Consider the following 18,135-nt stretch of genomic DNA (forward strand, 5'->3'; position numbering starts at 1 on the left):
CAATTGCAAGGTCGAATCAAAACCGCCAAATTTAAATTCTTTTCCATGTTCAAGTTCATCTCCGTGATTACAAATACTGTTTACTTAAAACGTAAATTGTATAATGTTATGTCTTAGTACTGTAATTGTATATGAGTGACCAACATGATAATTTCTGCTAACAACGACGTTCAGGCCCGGTCATTAAGGCCCGCGTCTTTCAGGCCCACTTTTATTGGGCCTGAACGTCGCAAAAATTGGGCCTGAAAGGCGGACTTGAATGTCATTCAGGCCCAATATAATTTTTTATGTTTTTTACAGTTAAATAAGTTGGAAATACATTTCATACCTAAGAATATGAGTCTATTATCAACCTTTTTAAATACTGATCAATCAGTAATGATCAATTAATTTAGGCTATACATGAAAACGAATCCAACAACTACAGATATATCTTCCATTCTGGGGTCTACGGTTCAAACCCGGGCCATGTAAAAACGTATATATCAATTGGAAAAATGTGTAAATGAAACAGATATTTTCTTCTTAGATTTCGAATCTCGGTTAAGTCGGTTAGGAAAACTAAGTTTAATTTTTGAAAACTTCAACTTGAAAACCTTTCAGAGTTAGTGAAAGATATCTATCATAATCATACCTGTAAAGATCGCGATGACTGTGGAGAGAACAAGGGAAGAAGATAGAGATGACCCAGAGATTCAAATGAGTATAATCTAACATTTCGAATATTTTAAAAAATTCGACCACCGATCTTCCACTTATATTAGCTCCGGAAGCTGATTATCAGCCAACTGGCATGTAAACTTCCTTAGTTCAGTTGTAGAACCAATATAGTAGATATACAGCCACGCTTGTTTATTTCTTGAGCAGGCAAATTTGCTCTATATATTTTTATTTTAAATTGACGGAAGGTATAGCTGAGGTAGCTCACTGTTCCTCAAATTTTTTTTCATTCTGGTGAGAAAGTTGAAAGAGAGAAAGGGAGGGAAGAAGAGAATGGAAAATTGTAAAAGAAATCTAAAAAGGGGGAAAGGGGTGCTTTTTAGTATGCCTTCCGTCAATTTAATATAAAAACATATAGAGCTATTTGCCTTTTCAAGAAATTAACAAGCGTGACTGTATGTACCGCTGTTTAGGTAGGCTTATCTACCATCAAGCATCTCAAAGTAGATATAAAGCAAGTGGCACAATAATATGTAAAGAAATATATACCATTAAAAGATTTTAGCCAGCAATAGCCGAAATAACCGAAGGTTTAGAGGTCTTGATACCAGCAAAGGCTCCTCCACCATCGGTCAATCTGAAAAGCTTTACTGGGATTTTTCAACCAATTGGAATTGTGGAAAGTGAAAATGGTCGGTATGAATATATATATATATATGAAATAATCATATTTCCAAGTTTTCGATGCTATATCTGGTAAATTTACATTATGGCAAATGTAACTAATGATGATTTGCATCGTTTTTATGCCATTAACATGAACCCATGTGACATTCTTATCTTTTATTTGCATTTTAAAAAATAAAAAAATCGGCCATTTTGTATTTTTTTTAGCATTTCAACATTTCAAACATAGATGGCAAAAATTGTTAAGTAAACATTAGTAACTAGACTGAATTTGTAGTTTCAAACGGTGGAAACAAGCTTTGGAAAGTCGAACATTTTTTGACTACTTTCGGCACTCTGGCTATTATGAGTCAGAGAAAGGGGATGGGAAATGCTGGATCCATTCGGCAACAGAGGAATAGCCAGTATGTAGGCCGTGATTGTAGTAGGCCATGCTTTCATTACAAGACTTTCTACAAATGAAACCTTTCCTAAAGTTCCTAACACCGTATTCAACTTAAACTTAAACTCACTTTAAATCCCGAAGGTGCCCAAGGGGCTTTATAAAACTGTTTCTACGGCAATTGGATATGGCAGTTATTAACATATAACAGTTATTAACGGTTAAAGTGCGATCAGTGCAGTGACATCTTATTTTTCCAAATTGGTCGACCCAATAGTAGGGGAATTATTTTTGTTATATGGCGAGTCACGAGGTATTTATTGTATTTCTGGTTTTCTCTAATGAAAAATTTATTTGGGAAATGGTAGTTTCGCTTTCGTTTTGCTCTTTGCAACTTCAATCTTTGGTTTTTTGTTTTTTCTCGTTCATGGAACTTCTAGATTCGTTTGGTTGTTGCGAATGAATGTTGCAGCGAAAGAATGAGACAGTCGAAGAGGGGGGCGTAGACCTATCAATTGCTTCAAATCGATGCACGGGTTTATTCGTCAATACAAAATTGGAAAGAGCACAAAATTCTCGCACAAATTGCCTAAATTAAGACAGAATTAGCAAACACAGATTTCGATTGAAATAATAACTAGCTCTCACCTAGCATCCACAATTTACCGGCTCCCGGTCAATAAGGTATACTAAGCAGGGAATTGCAGCATACTGAGTGCTTTGTTTCCGTCCTAGGACCCATCTCGATCGATGGCCCATGCTTTGTAAGAAAAGTTGACCGTCTACACCTAGATGCGCGAACCTGCATCAAACATCTATCCCCCCTTTCAGAATCTCTGGTTGTCTGAGAACCAAAAGAAAAAGGCTTTTACCCGTATACAAAGAGGATCGAAAAGATTACACAGAGACAACTATTTTCGGAGTTCGACGACGCCCGCTATTGCGTGGGGCCGAAGGATCGACGTGGGGGGGCGGTGCTCGTGTTGTCAGTGCGTGCGCTCGTTCCATAGTCGCCCGACTCTTCCGCGAAGTGTGACGCACCGGCTCTGGGACAAATGAGCGACGCTGGTGTCCGAACACCATTTGCGTGGGCGAAAGACCATTCTCGAGGGGGGGGGGGGGGGAATTTTGGAATTCCAGGAGTCCCTGCTTGAACTCCTCCGTGTCCAGTCTCCGGATGGGGAGATTTTCTCAACCAACTGTTTGACAGCCTTGACGGCCGCTTCCGCATGGTCGTCGTTACTTTGGCTGTAATTTGGCGTAGAGTTGCTGACAGCGACGCCCCATTAGTCCATAGCGGCGCGGTAAACGCCATCGTCAAATTGGGCCCGTTGTCGGATCTGAAACGCATTGGGACGCCGAGCTCGACGAAGTTGTCAATGACTGCATGCAAAACCTTATGCGCGGTCGCATAAGATTTTGCGGGGGTCCCGCTTCCAGATTTGAACTACTGGCCATTCAGACAGTCGGTCGGCGTAGACAAACACGTGCAGCTAGCCCGACTGGAACAGATCTGCTGAACGTCCTCGAGTACATGCGTTGGTAGAGGGTCGTTCTTCAAGGGCTGGTGGCTCGGCAGACATTCCTGGCATGTACATTAAGTGGCTAGGAACGTCGTAATTTCATTTGTAATACCCGGCCAGTATACGGTCTGCCGGGCTCGCCTGTTCGTTCGCACGATCCCCTGATGGGCCGAGTGGAGATTCTTGAGGACATTCCTGCGGGCCACTTGGGGTATCACAATTTGGATGCCGAACAACACAATACCGAAGTCCACCGATAATTTGTGTCGGATGCCCCAGTAAATCCCCACTGCAGCGGGTGCACGGTTTTGACGATCGGGAAAACCGGATTCAATCGTCAAGATTAGCGCGAAATAATCCCCGTTCTCTGTGGCTACTTCGCGGTTCTCGTCCACTAACGGGTGGGGTAAATGGGGATGAGCTGCAGGTGCATCCGAAACTGGCGAGTCTGCATCATTTTCATCGGGGGAAATTGTGGCGATGGAAATTGGTTGCTTCATCCTCAGGGCCAGGGTCGTTTATAGGTGCCCGTGATACATCGTCCAGAATGGCATGCTCTCTCCCTTTGCGCCACAATGTGAGATGTAATTAGCCAGACGTTCTTTTAGACGCTGGATTTTCGGATTTTCCACGGCATCTAGGGTGTAACTTAAAGAACTTAAGGATTGGCAAGTAAGCGCTTGTTGATCCACCGCTAGCGCGAAAGCGGGGAGACCCTTCTAATACAGTTTGCATTTGCGAATGGCCCATTCAGCCCCTGCCAGTTCTAGTTCCACGATCGCGTAACGGGATTCCGTGGCTGTGCACCAGCGGGAATTAGCCTCAATGAGCCGCGACTGCGCATTGTGTTTTCGTAGTACGGCGTACACCATCCCGTTTTCTCAGTAACCACAAAAAACCCTAAATTAAAATTATAAACCTTAAACGAAATATTTTGAACCGCCAACTAGCGGGCGTCACTTTGGCGTCCCATAGGTCTGTTGGGGGAAGATTTTTTTCGATTTTCAAACTTTATATCGATGGATTCAACTTTGCTAATTCAGTATATTCCTATAAGATTGAAGAACCAGGAGGTGCCGGTGTGGCGTTAGGTCCCTCTTGGTGTTGTCTTTTTTTGTGTGTGTGTGTGTCGTGACTGTCGTCTGCTTGACGATCGAAACAAAACAAATTGAAAGCAGACGGCCGTACGACACTTTAACTATAAGGGGGCCCCAGTGGAAAAAACGCCTCCCCGTATTATCCCCCCTAAAAAAACCGACCCCCTTCCCAACCAACCCCCAGCAAAAAAGAGCCCCCTCCCACCCACCACCCTCAAGAACCGACCCCCTTCCCAGTTCCTACCCATCCCCTGCCAAAACATCAACCCCTTGCCCCAATCCGAACCGCAAAATTGAAAAAAGCGGTTTATTCGACAGCGCTCACGATCCGCTGAACGGATCGGGATTATTTTACTTTGATTGATTATTTTTTAAGAATAGAGGGAAGAGAATAGGGGAGAACAAAGGGGTCCGCCGTTTTTCCCTCTTCTATTCTTCCCCCGGGCTAGGATTTCGTCCCTGTGCCACCAAAATTAATCGGAATTGTTTTTTTTTAAAATCGGGAAAAATCAGAGTTTCATTAGAAAAATTTGAAACTTTGTCCAAATGTAGACGACTATGTCGTCTACCGTTGGTAAAAGTTTCAAGTGAACATTGATTAATTTCAATTTTTTTATGATTTTTTAACTGCCTAGCCGTTTAGACAAGCCCCCCAAGTCACAATCCAAAATTAAGTCTCTACACCCGAAGTAGTGAAATAAATAATTAAGTAATGAAATAAAATCATATAGAGCAGTTTGTCTGCTCAAGAAACTTACAGGCATGACTGTATAAGCCCCACAGTTTCACTGTCAGAGTGTGTATTTGGTGTGTACCGAAGTAATGTGTAGAACTGCTCGATCCCGCTCTTGGTAAGCGTGTTACCATTGATTACTCTGTTATTAAATACAAGTTAGTTTTGCCTAGTTGTCATCGGTGAGTGTCCGTGACATTATTGTAAGCGCCACTTCCTTGCGGCAGAAGCGCCCTACATTTGATGGTGAACCTGCCTATAGACAACCTGCAAATGTAAGTAATTAATAATATTCCAGCATTTTTCCGTAAACCTAAGAATCAGTCAGGAGAAATTGTTGTATCCCCACAAAACAAATTTTGATACCACTAGAGCTGGAAAAGCTAAAGACAAAAATTAAATCGGAAATTAGAGCAGCTGAAGTTAGAATTGGCTATTTACTGAAAAAATCCACACGCCCTAAACCAACTGAACTCACAGAAATCCAAGAAAGACATTAAAAACTTATCAGCGAAATACACAGACGACAGCGTACATATTTTCACAGCAAAAAAACGAACAATAGAGCCGAGAAAAACATCACAGAGACAAAAGTGTTCTACCAATAGTCACAAAGGAGATAAAAAGACAGTGTGCACGGTGCAACGAGCAAGTAAAATTTACAGAAACACCAGGTGTAGCTCAGTGCAGACAGTGTCATACCACCGTACTACTAGGTGAAAAAGTCAGAAAAACAGAAGATAACAATCAACGTGAAGAGGTAGGACTGGCAGTCCTAAATCCTCCACCCCAAGAACCCACGCAAGAAGAGGACCAAAATCAAGCTCTGTCTCATCAAAAATATCAAAATAATCAGCCTGCCAAGCAACAGGGAAATATCCCAGCGTCACCCCCACAGCCACCAAACCAAATCGCCCCGTTCATTTTTAGCCATCTAAATAACGCAGCAAATCTCTCCGATCAAACAATGGCTTTGACAAGACAAAAAGTTTAGGCATGGCAAGCAGCCGTCGACAGACAGGCAGAGATCTTGGAAACAGGACTTGGTATAATAAATGCACAAGAGAATGAAATTCGCGTTTTCAGTGGAGAAATCGACAATAAACTGGCAATTGAAGAATAAATTAAGATATCGGAGCGCATAGCAAGTAACGAAATTGGAAACACGAGCAAAACTACGTTTCTTTCAAGAAAAACTGAATAAATCAGTGGCAAATTTCAATGATTCCCTAATGCAGGCTAAAAAAAAAACATTCTACATATGGAAGAATCATATACTAGAAGGCCTAGCTGACAACACAACAAAGGCTAAAAAGAAAGAACAATTAAAAACTCTGAAGTTAATGAAAGAGTAAGAGATTGTAAAACCAGAATTGATATGATATTTAGAGAATAGCGTACGGAGTAGGCCCTGTGACCAGTCAGAATGCAGACGTATCATCAATCAGAAATTAAACGAAGAAAGATGTACTATTGAACGGTATTAAAACAACATAGCATAGCACGCATAGCTATAGTTTGGAACAGACCAAAAATACATAACGCTAGCTACGCAGAAACTTTTGAAATGGCTGAAGAATGCGAAAAAGTAGTAGAAATACAGAAAATATCCGAGAGCAAAGATTTGTAATCTGTCGTTACAGTGATTTTAAAGGAAAACGAGAAAAACACCGAGGAAATCAACAACCTGAAAGGACTGATCGGCAAATGAATGAAAACCACCATTTCTGATACACCCCCTGAGACAAAAACAATAGAGGCAGTGAACAGAATCTCAGTACGCAGAATAAACGGCAAATGGCCATAGCTAATGGAAGAAAATAAAAAAGAAGTCGTCCGATATCCATCACATATTAGAAGCCGAAGTCAAACGCAAGAGCGTAGACAGTCTGATTCAAGATTTGTACCCTACAGAAAACATACATAAAACTCAGCTTGGAAAAATCAGAAACCTCACGAAGCTAGAAGAGAAGGACACCTAGCGCGACAATGCTAGAGATCCACCCAAACTCCTTACGCTTGACACAACAGACAAGAACGTGAAAATGTACAACAGATTATCACCATGGCCAAAGCAAGAATAGCCCAATTACACAATTTAAGAAAATCGGTGCAACACCAGTTTTGTAAACGAAAATGGACAAGTAGAAAACAACTAAAGTCAGCAAAAAGAGAACCGTGTAAAAAATGAAACTACTCCACATACAAACTTTTTTATACAGAAGTTAGAATAGACAACATAATTACTTAAGATCTAGTAGACACTGGTGCATCAATGAGCACTTTATTAGAATATTTTTTCTCTCGACTATGTAAAGATGTAACTCAAAATAAGATAAATTGCAAAGATTTAAAACTATAGTATCTGTGGAAATAATATGAACATCGCAGGAGTATACGAACTACCCATTAGAATTGAATTAAAAGCAAATTTGATTAAACAACAATTCTATGCATTTTTCGCCTACTAAAACTATTACCAAAACTAACAGAAACTTGCATACTGGGAATAGACTTTATCACAAAAATTATGTTATTGGAAAAACAAGACAACTTTCTTATTTGCTCGATAATAAAAGAATTACGTTGGAAGACAAGATTGAAAAGATAAGTCAGTACAAAGTAACTTTAAAAGGAATGAAAATGGCAATGAATGAGACAGATCCCTCCAATAAAATAGAAGACCTAAACGTCAAAATACACAGAAAAAACATTGCAAAGATAATAGAAAAATTCAAAGACATCAAAAGGACCCAGTTGTCAAGCCACAGCCCTCCAAAGTTTTATTCAAAAAGCAGTAGAAGACATTACAACCTGTGGAATCATAAGCCAAAGCACAAGTCCACATAACGCCCTGATCCATCTTGCGAAAAAGAAAGGAAGCGGATACCGTATTTGTCTAGACTTTTGTCAGTTAAATACGATAACCACGAAGGATAAATTCCCCCTCCATTGAATCGACGAGAAAATTGACTATCACTATGGATCAAAGTATTTTTCAACACTGGACCTGATCAGCGGGTATTGGGAAATCGAGATCTACGAAGAAGATGGTTTAAATTTTTTGTACCAAAACGAATACTGAAATTAGCTTTTACTGAAAGAAATGTGAACTAGAAAACAGTTTTCAAAATTTTGTCCAAAATAGCCCCGCTCTTCCCAAAGCCAAAAAAAGCTTTTTCAACAGTGGATGGTCATTATCAATTTAACCGAAGGCCGTTTGGTTTAACAAACGCTCCAGCAACTTTCCAGAGACTAATGAACGAAATCTTAAAGTCAGTAATTAAAAAATTCGCATTAGTATGACGTTATCATATATTCAAAAACGATAGAACAACACATTAAGCACATAGAACAAGTATTATAATTATAAAGAAACGCAGGATTGAAAATTAAATTTTCTGAATGTACATTCTTGCAATCATCGGTAAATTATTTAGGCCATGTAATTTCAGAACAATCCGATCAGAAGAAAAATAAAGTAATTGAAAATTACCCAACTTCAAAAACAATTAGCCAATTAAAGAGTTTTATCGGTCTAGCAAGTTATTATAGAAAATTCATTACAAATGTTGCTGTCATAGCGCATCCATTTACAATGTTGACACGGAAAGATACTCCGTGGAATTGGAAAGATGAAGAAGAGAAAGCTTTCCAATTTAAAAAAAAAATGATGTCTGATAAGCCCTCCAATCCTACGTTATTTGGACTTTTCGCGAGACTTCCTAATGCACACAGACGCATCAGGATATAGTGTCGGATCAGTTTTAAGCCAGAAATATAGAAAACATGGCGAAGAAAAATAAGTCGTCATTGCATACGCTTCACGACATTTGAATAAAACCGAGAGAGAGAAAAGAAGCCAACGCAATCGTGCACGCAGTTAAACAATATAACAACGTACCTATACGGAAGAAAACTTCAAGTTTTAAGTGACCATTTGCCTTTGAGAAACATACTGAAAAAGAAAGAAACGTCAGAAAACTAGCTAGATGAGCTCCACTCCTGCAAGATTACGATATTTCCATCGACTACAGCTACAGAGCGGGAAATGCATATGAAAAGAAGATTGCCTAAGCAGAATACCCATAGAAGACGACAAGTCTAAACCGCAACCTGAAGAATCAACAGTGATTAAAGCGTTGACGACAATTAATTTTCATTAGAAAAAAGTAAAGATATATAGAAAAAACGAGAAATCATTAATTATAAAAGAAGAATTATTGAAAGACTTAAAAATAAAAGATGAAACATCGATCAGGGATAATACGATCGACGACAGCCCCCAAGAGGGGATTATAAGACCTCTAACTGTCTTATTATGCCAGACAAAAGATAGAAGGGGGTGAGAACAGTCAAGAGTACCAATTTAGGGAGTTTCCCCGGTTTTGGGTCTCTAGGATCCTCGCTGACATGGGTTAATGGGCGACCGTTCTACAGCGACTCAGTCTGGATCACAAAACCACGAAAAAGCTCTTCGGTTAGGGGTCAAGTTTTCACGATGGATTCAAGAGCTACCTTGGCTGATTTGACAAGGATATCCCAATTTCCTCTGCAATACGAAGCGGATGGTGGTGAAAAGTTCCATTCAATATCCATTTTGATCCTGCTGGGCATAGCTCGATAGCGATAACAGATGAAGCATTTATGGAGATATCTTTTGATGGCCATGCTCCCTTTAACGACCCAATATTTTGATTGGAGAGAATTCAGTAGCCTTTCCGGAGAAGGATGATTGAGAATATCATGCTCCTTCATGAGAATCAGACTGGTAAATGGATGATCATGAGGCAGAATTTGGGGATGCTTAGAATTGGAAGAAAGCGACCCATACTTTAAACTCTTAGAAATTGTTATTCGAATCTGAACGGGGATAAAGACAATAGCGAAGATTTCGTTTCATGCTTAGGATATTTCCTTTAAGCTCCAAACTCTTCGTGATATGATTGTTTCTGTACCAATTTGAGGCAATGATCTCCGGCACTTCGAATGGGTAGAACATTAAGGGCCGACAGGTCACATTCGGCAAGTGTGAGATATGAGTTAAAGATGCAGTGCAATATGCAAGCTACTTCTTTCATAACTTTGTATAATCGGAATAAGAATGCATAATCAGAATAAGATTCCAATAACGAACGTATCCGATTCTCATAAGCAATCCCAATCCTATTCGTAGCCGCTACTTCCAGATCTACGCTAGGATCGGTAAGCTTGATATTAGACAGCCAATGACTTACCAACAGTTTCTAAAAATTTTGCCGTTGAGACGATGGCTTCTTTCCAGAATCCTGGAAGGAAATAATCCTCTGCTGCACTCATCAGCCGGATTTTAAGCACATGACGTAACTGAGCTGATTGGTAATACTCTAAGATTTCTCTTTTCAATCTTTTCACCAATAACATTTGAAAATCGCATAACAATAACATTGAAAAGTTTTTGGAGGCGATCCATTGCAGAACTGTTTATCATCCGAACAAGTAAAAGAAGTTATTGATTGGAATCCGAAGAGATGACCGAATAAAGTATAGAAATCTCAAAGCTACTTGGCTCCCCGGAGTTCCAATCTTGGCACAGAAAGGGGACGAAGAGGTGCCAAATGGGAATTGGATGCAAAAAAATTGACGACGATTTTTTCATTCTGATATACTACTCGTAAATAAGCTACAGAACCGAATCCTAAATTGGAAGCATCATAAAACACAAAATCTGAATCTCTTGTTTATCACGCGATGAAGTTAAGGATCTCGGCACTTAAAAATCTACAAGGCTACCAAGAATTTTGGTCCATCTAATTCACTGTTGCAAGATTTCATTCAAAACTGGTACTGGGTGGGTCTGGTTCTGAACTGGTCATCGCAGTCAATTTTAAAAACCATAATGCTTGAAGGACACGTTTTGCACTGAGTATTACCTGGGAAAAAAACCTTAAGGACCCTATAAGGACGATAAAAAACTGAGGATCTGCCGCTTGGTGGAAGCCATCATGTCGCACTCAACGTCAAAAATAAAATGGTCGTTCTCACTGTTGTATAAGACGCTTAACGTTCTCTCAGTCGGTAGATCGTCTAGATCTAAATTCAATCGATGTTGTTTTCTATCGGTTTCAGGTATGAGAGAGATAGAACTTGTCACGAGGAAGCAAGCCATTGCAGAAGCAGAAGAAACCCCTTTGCAATAACGTAGTCGAATCCTTTGCCGCTTGATTGGCCTCTTCTTCAGTATAAAATGAGTCTAATAAGTTGTCCACATAAACATTTTTGTAAACACGTAGAGCTGCTTCAGGGAATTCTTCAAGATGTTAATCGGCCACATGACGAATAACTAGCAATCCGATAAAAGGATGCGAAATGGACATGATTATTTTTTGTTGCATCTCATAAACCGTTGGCATTTCATATACCCTAATTGATCCTGGTTGGTGCCATAAAAAGACACTTTTGTATTGAATATATGATCTATGATCTTAAATACACTTGCCTTCACATGTCTCACATTACTGAGTATTAGGAGAATACAATTAAACTCTTTTATACTTTAGCCTACCTCACCTGACTAAACCCAGTAACTGCAGCTGGAGGAAATTCTGGGGTACCACTTCAAAGACAAAAGGGGGGGATTATGGGTAGGGCAAATTGACGGATCTTAAATCGGCATTGGCGTGTAAATAATACAATGGCCGCATTTCTTTCTTTTTCTGTCAAAAAGGGCTTAAATCTCTTGATACAACACAGCTTTCCATCGAGCTTTGCATTACTCCTGAATAACCTTGGGTATCATCAGACAGCAAATGGCCACTAGGGCGTTTCATTCCCGGCGAATATTTTTTGTTTACAACGGCGTTTGTGGATCGGGGTTCTTTTATACGTGAAAACTCCGTGTATTTTTTATTTCGAGGGAGAAAAATTATTTAGGGGTACCGCTGCGGGAAAAAGCGTGAAAAACCATACTTTTTATTGGTTTTTAGCCCGTCGCACGTCAACCGTATGCATGAAAATTACGGCGTTTTGGGAGATGAAAGATGATGGTATAATCTAGTCTTCCCCAAAATATTGCTCATTTCAAATAAAATTTAGGGGTCGCGCGCTAAAAAAATATATGCTAATTTTCAGAAAAATCGGGAAAATATTAATAAAAGGCTTATTATAGCCGAACTATGAGTTCTACTGCATTGATTTTTTTATTGCACGTACATATATGTACCAGTAACATTCACCCCAAAAATTGAAAAAATAAAATCAAAATTAGGGGTCCCGCGGTCAGATTTTATTAATCACGATACTTAAAAATGCAAAAAAGGACACAACGCAAACAAAAATTTGCGAAAATTTGAAAATTTTTTTTCTAACTAATAAGTGAAAAGTACGTATGATTTAAGAAAAAGTCTGCTATTTCAAGTGATATCTACGAACAATTGCAAAGTGAAAACAACTGCCATGTAGAGTACAAAATCACATTTTTCAAAAAACAATTCTTATCATTCTATGTCCCATATTGAAGTAAAATGCTCAGTGGGGTGTAACTAAAAAACCTATTTGGTTATTTCCGCCTATCCCTTTCCTTACAGCCTTATACTCATCGGAGCACAAATCACATCCTTCTTTTCTTTTCTAATTCTGTGTGTCATTTACCTACCAACTAATTCAAATCCTCTCCTTCTTTACAACGATTACATTCCTAGCCATGTTATAGTATAAAATCTATTATTTTATCTCCTTGGAAAATGGGCTTAAAGATCTCTTGAGTATTCCCAACATTTTCAGTACCCACACGAAGTTTAGCACGCAGAGAAAGCTACGATTTTTGCAATAACACTACGGTTTCTGTTTAAAAAAAATATCCCCCTGTTTGCATTTAGGGTCTGTTGGGTAGTCTCCCTCAATATCCCAGACATCGAGAAAAGGGTTGTCATCCTAACTGACACTAAAGGAAAAGAGGGGGAACTGTTGTTATTCTCACAAACAAAAAAGTTTCACACTTTTTTCTTGACAATATACTTTACACACTTGGCAACCAGCAGCTAATGTCAATGCCAAAATTTTAGAATTATACTCTTATTTTTTTTTGCAAATGGCGAATTGACAAAGCCAATTAATTAAAATTTGACAATGTTGATATGTTTCCAAATTAAAATCTTTCAAAACCTAATTGCTTTTGTTACGATCAGACCAATGATATCTGGCAATGCTGTAATTCTATTTATCTGCAAACTAAAATACGTCAAAACATGGCCTACTTAACTTCTAGGCCGGCGTTCGAGCTATATGTGTGTAACTTCGCCCCCATCCCCTTCTTTAAACCCAGCCGGTACACATCACATCTAGCGGTCAAAAGATTTGTTTTGTTTTTTATTGGTTTTTCAAAGGTTGCGGGCTACGCAATTCTTGATAAACTGATCCATAGATTTTCCTCCAGTATAAAAAAATATATTATTTTAAAAATGTTGGGTAAAAGATACTGCTTCTTTTCCCGTATTTAAATTTTTAAGAGAATTTGACTCAAGGGCAGATGGATTGTTCTAAGAAATTATGCAGTCGTGATATCCTTTTTCTGTATCATGTCTCGTTTTTTAAATAACTGAGTAAATCAGAAGAGATCTTCGTCCTCATATAATGATTGATCTCCCATCTTTGTATTGTCGGAATAAATTCCGTGGGATTTACTTAGCTAATTTTTTTGAAAAACATATAGTTGAATTTTATTACTGTAAACGATATCTTTGAATATTGAAATGTAAAAATGTTTTGTTGTGTACGTGGCAACGTCTGACGATCCAACCACCAGGGGCTACTTGCCGGGGAAGGCAGTTGGCTTGGCTTAGAGACTAGAAGCGGTCGCACGACTTGTGTGTTACCTGAATACAATTACGTTCGCCCTTAGCGACCGAACAAAGACATAACATGTTTTTTTTTCCCAGAGCCGTATTAGATGCATCTTAATTCATGGTTTGTTCTCGTGTTAGATACCCCAGGGTGTGTTTCTTCCATGCTAAGTTATCTGGAAATTTAGATGAATTGAAGAATAGAGAAATAAAAATAAGAAACCAGTATGTATAAGAGTAGTATGAACATACCTCGATCCCCAAAGAGGCAAAGAGCATAGTTTTAGTCGTTAAATGGGAAAAAAATGTTCACTTTTCCTGAAAGAACTTGAAAGTACAGCTTATATTTGCCAGTCCTAGCAGTTATGCTAAAATCATGATAAAGACCAGTTGGATCATCAGGAAAAGTGCCCAGGTATTTTTTGTATCTTTCAAATAATTCATGGAGCTGAAGAAAGTGAATCGTAGAAATTAGTTTCATCTACTGGCTCAAATTTGATTTTCAATTGTAATGAAGTAAGATTTGTTTTCTCCATGGTGTCTATTTTTTTAAAGATTATAAGTGCAACGTTTCTAGTGCAACAGCCAGCATCAGTTGAATGCGCTTGTTCCAATCAAAATTAGTCCCGTTCAAAAATCCAAAAAAAGATCCTTGATCTAATGTTCCACTTTCTGTAAGTATATGGGGTAGCCCGTGATTCTGAAATGAATTTGCAAATGGCTTTGAAGAATAACATTAAAATGTAAAAAGGTCCAAGATGAATGAAAATGGTGTCATAATTCGGGGCTTCCAGAGACTGGATGCACAAATCTAAATTTGCAAAAACCAAGTCATACGCAACCAATATATATTTTTGATCACATTATTCTTTAAGACGAAGAACTTTTTCCAATTTTTCTCTAAAAACATCGTGTTGCGTTTGGATTCTTTAATATGAGGGAGATAACTGACTCTCTGAATAGGTTGTCTGTTCTTTACGATGAGTAAATTAAATCCAAACCACATTGAAATCCAATATGTCCAAAGTCCAATGATTTCACTTTTAGGAATTCATGTGAAAAGAAATGTATCAAAAGAAAATTAATAATTTTTTACTGACTGAAAGCCTTGATCAGATCAAGTGCATTCCTTTCTCGCAACGCCTAATCTTCTTGCTTTCTTATCTCTTCAAGTTCTCGACGTAAATCTGTACGAAGTCGATTCTCTTCACGCCTCGCAGCTGTTTCGTCTTCAATTTCAGTCGCTCTGTAATCAGCCACGAACTCAGAGTATTCAACGCGACCTTCCTGCTCAATTTTGTAGAACACATTGACTTGATGACGAAATCTATCAGAGATAGCGCGATCTATTCGTTCATCTATTCGCTCAACTTCCTGGCATGATAACTGATCCTGAAGTCGAGAAAGATTGCTTTCTCTAGTTTCGTTGTCGCGTTAATTTTCCTTACGGACTAATTTGTCCTGTCGAGCAAGCTTTTCTGCTTCAATTTCTTGATTCCAAAAATCCGAAGACATCTTTGCTGCAGAGACTGTTCACGTAGCCTAGCTGCTTTCTCTTCTTCCGATTCCTCGCTACGCAGAGAACTTTGCCCTAGAGCCTTTTCGTGTAGCCTGGCTGATATCTCTGCTTCCAATTCCTCGTTACGCAGAGCTTTTTGCCGTAATGACTGTTCCTAAAGTCTAGCCAATTTTTCTGCTTCTGATTCTTCGTCCCGCCGTTTTTTTTGCCTCAAGTCCTGATCGCGAAGCCTAGCTGATCTCTCCACTTCAGATTCATCTTGCCGAAAATTTTTATCCTCAATGCCTGTGATTGCAATCGAGCTCGTTGCTGTTCAGGAGTTTCTCTGTTGCCAACAGCTGCCTTTCCTGCCTGGTGTTGTTGCCTTGCTGGACGCTCTGCAACAGCATCATCAGCAAGAACAACCCTTGGACGATCAGATGCTGGTCTCTGATTCATCGCTCGCAAGATAGAAGCTGCTTCTTCTTGACGAAGGAAAGCTTGCCGCTTTTTCCTCGGCTTCCAATCGAAGTCGATTTTCTTCTTCGTGCCTGAGAACTGCTTTCCGCTCTTCCTCGGCCAACAGTAGAGCACGATCGTATTCTTCATTCTGTTCCTGCCTAATGAGTTGCTGCCGGATTCGCTGATTGAGCACCCTAGCTTGATGCTCAACTTCCGTCTCGTTAGCACGGGCAACTCTTTTCTGCTCTACATCTAACCTCTGCCTTAACGCTCTCTCGTCAGGTGCCTCTGCCTGGCGGTCTTCTCTAACCTTTTGCTTATTCAAATTCTTGGCAGCCTGATCTTCTTTGGGATTGAGCCGCCGACGCTTCTCTTCACGAACGAACTTGGCCCTTTCCCTCTGAGCGGCCAATCGCACTTTTTTTCTTCCGGGTCTTCCAGACTTCTTTTTTCCCTAGCCTTCCTATTCTTCTCATTCTTTTCCTCTCGGGTTAATTCGCGACGCGGTGGCATTTTCAAATCAACAAAATAACCCAAAATTTATCAAAAAAATTCGCTTCTATCAGTGGAGGGTTTTTTGGAGTTCTTTTGGAGGGTTTTACACCGCATAAATGTTCAAAAAGCTTAAAACTAAACACAAATTTTAACGTTATCTGTCAAAAGCAACCGGTGTTCAATATCCCAGTGGTACAGCCAGGTTAAGGTTCACATCTGATAAAAAAATACGCATCGCAGGTTAGCTCCTCTCCGGTTGTCGACTGTTCGTTACACAATGAACTGACCCCCAAAAATGTCATTATTTAATCAATTATTTTCATTCGCGCTCAACTTCATCGGGATTTCATCATTTCATCATCATCATCATCATTCAATCGGGATTTCAATCGCAATTTTGACTGTATGAAAGCCAAAATGCTAACCGCTCTACCAAGATCAACACAAATTGGCTGAAAACAGTCGAACACCACAACTATTTTGTCTTAAGCAGGCTAAGAAAACATGCTACGGACTTTAAATTGGTGGAATTTGGAAAGTACTTGCTGTAGGAAGCAACATTCATTGTCAACATTTATGCAATTATTTTCATTTGCGCTCAACTTCATCGGGATTTCATCATTTCATCATCATCATCATCATTCAATCGGGATTTCAATCGCAATTTTGACTGTATGAAAGCCAAAATGCTAACCGCTCAACCAAGATCAGCACAAATTGGCTGAAAACCGTCGAACACCACAACTATTAAGTCTTAAGCAGGCTAAGAAAACATGCTACGGACTTTAAATTGGTGGAATTTGGAAAGTACTTGCTGTAGGAAGCTGGAAGTAAACTGGAAGACATTTCGAAGTGGCAATAAATGGCGGCTCGAAGATTGTAGATACCACTAAAGAATGCCAAATAAAAACACATATAAGTATAAAAATATAAAAGCAACAGAAATGCATCAAAGTCCAGTAAAAGAACCCCATTTTTTTAAACAACAATTTATTTTATTTAAAGAACCAGTTTAGAACAATCGACTTTGTAATCCAGCACGGTAACCACTACATTATGGGCTAAAGTTTTTAAAAAGCAATTAGACGACAAAATCACTGGGAGCTGGTGATTTCTGGCAGGTACTTGTCTTAAGTAGGTGCACGGTATTGCAAATAATTTACATTAATAATTACACATGAAAAGAATCACTGACATTTAATCAAAACCCAAAAACGAAATTGACTTGCTCTACATGTGATATATTGAGAGCGATCACAGATGGCACACGAAAGGCTCACGCCAGAGGGCCGCGGAGTTAGCGTCATTTGAGTCAAGAGTGAAGATAGAGCAGGTCTTACCGTTTCCGTCTTTTGTATTTTGGATTCAATTGTTAACTCGGAATAGAGTGCTTAACGCGGACGTAACACTACATGTGAATGTTAAACCTGTTTGTTAGGAAACTCCTGACGTGCTAATCAATACTCCACCGACGGATAACAATGAATGACAAATCGATGACCCAAAAATAATTCACAGCAAACTAAACTGAATTTTATCCCTTTAGTTTAGAGTGAAGCACATGAAAACGCTGAAAACAAAATCAATTCGTATTTAACGACACACATAAACTAGCCACACATAACAAAGATTTTAGCAGTGATTAGGCCTATATCTAAACATGTGATTGGAAAATAAGCTTACTTTACTATTCAAATCGTGAATGTGGTCGTTGATTTGAAGGTGGTGGGAAATACGCAACGAAATCGACGAATAAGTCACCAATCAAATGCTGACAAA

This window comes from Daphnia pulicaria, chromosome 1, assembly GCF_021234035.1.
Source record: "Daphnia pulicaria isolate SC F1-1A chromosome 1, SC_F0-13Bv2, whole genome shotgun sequence".
In the NCBI taxonomy this organism is placed as follows: domain Eukaryota; kingdom Metazoa; phylum Arthropoda; class Branchiopoda; order Diplostraca; family Daphniidae; genus Daphnia; species Daphnia pulicaria.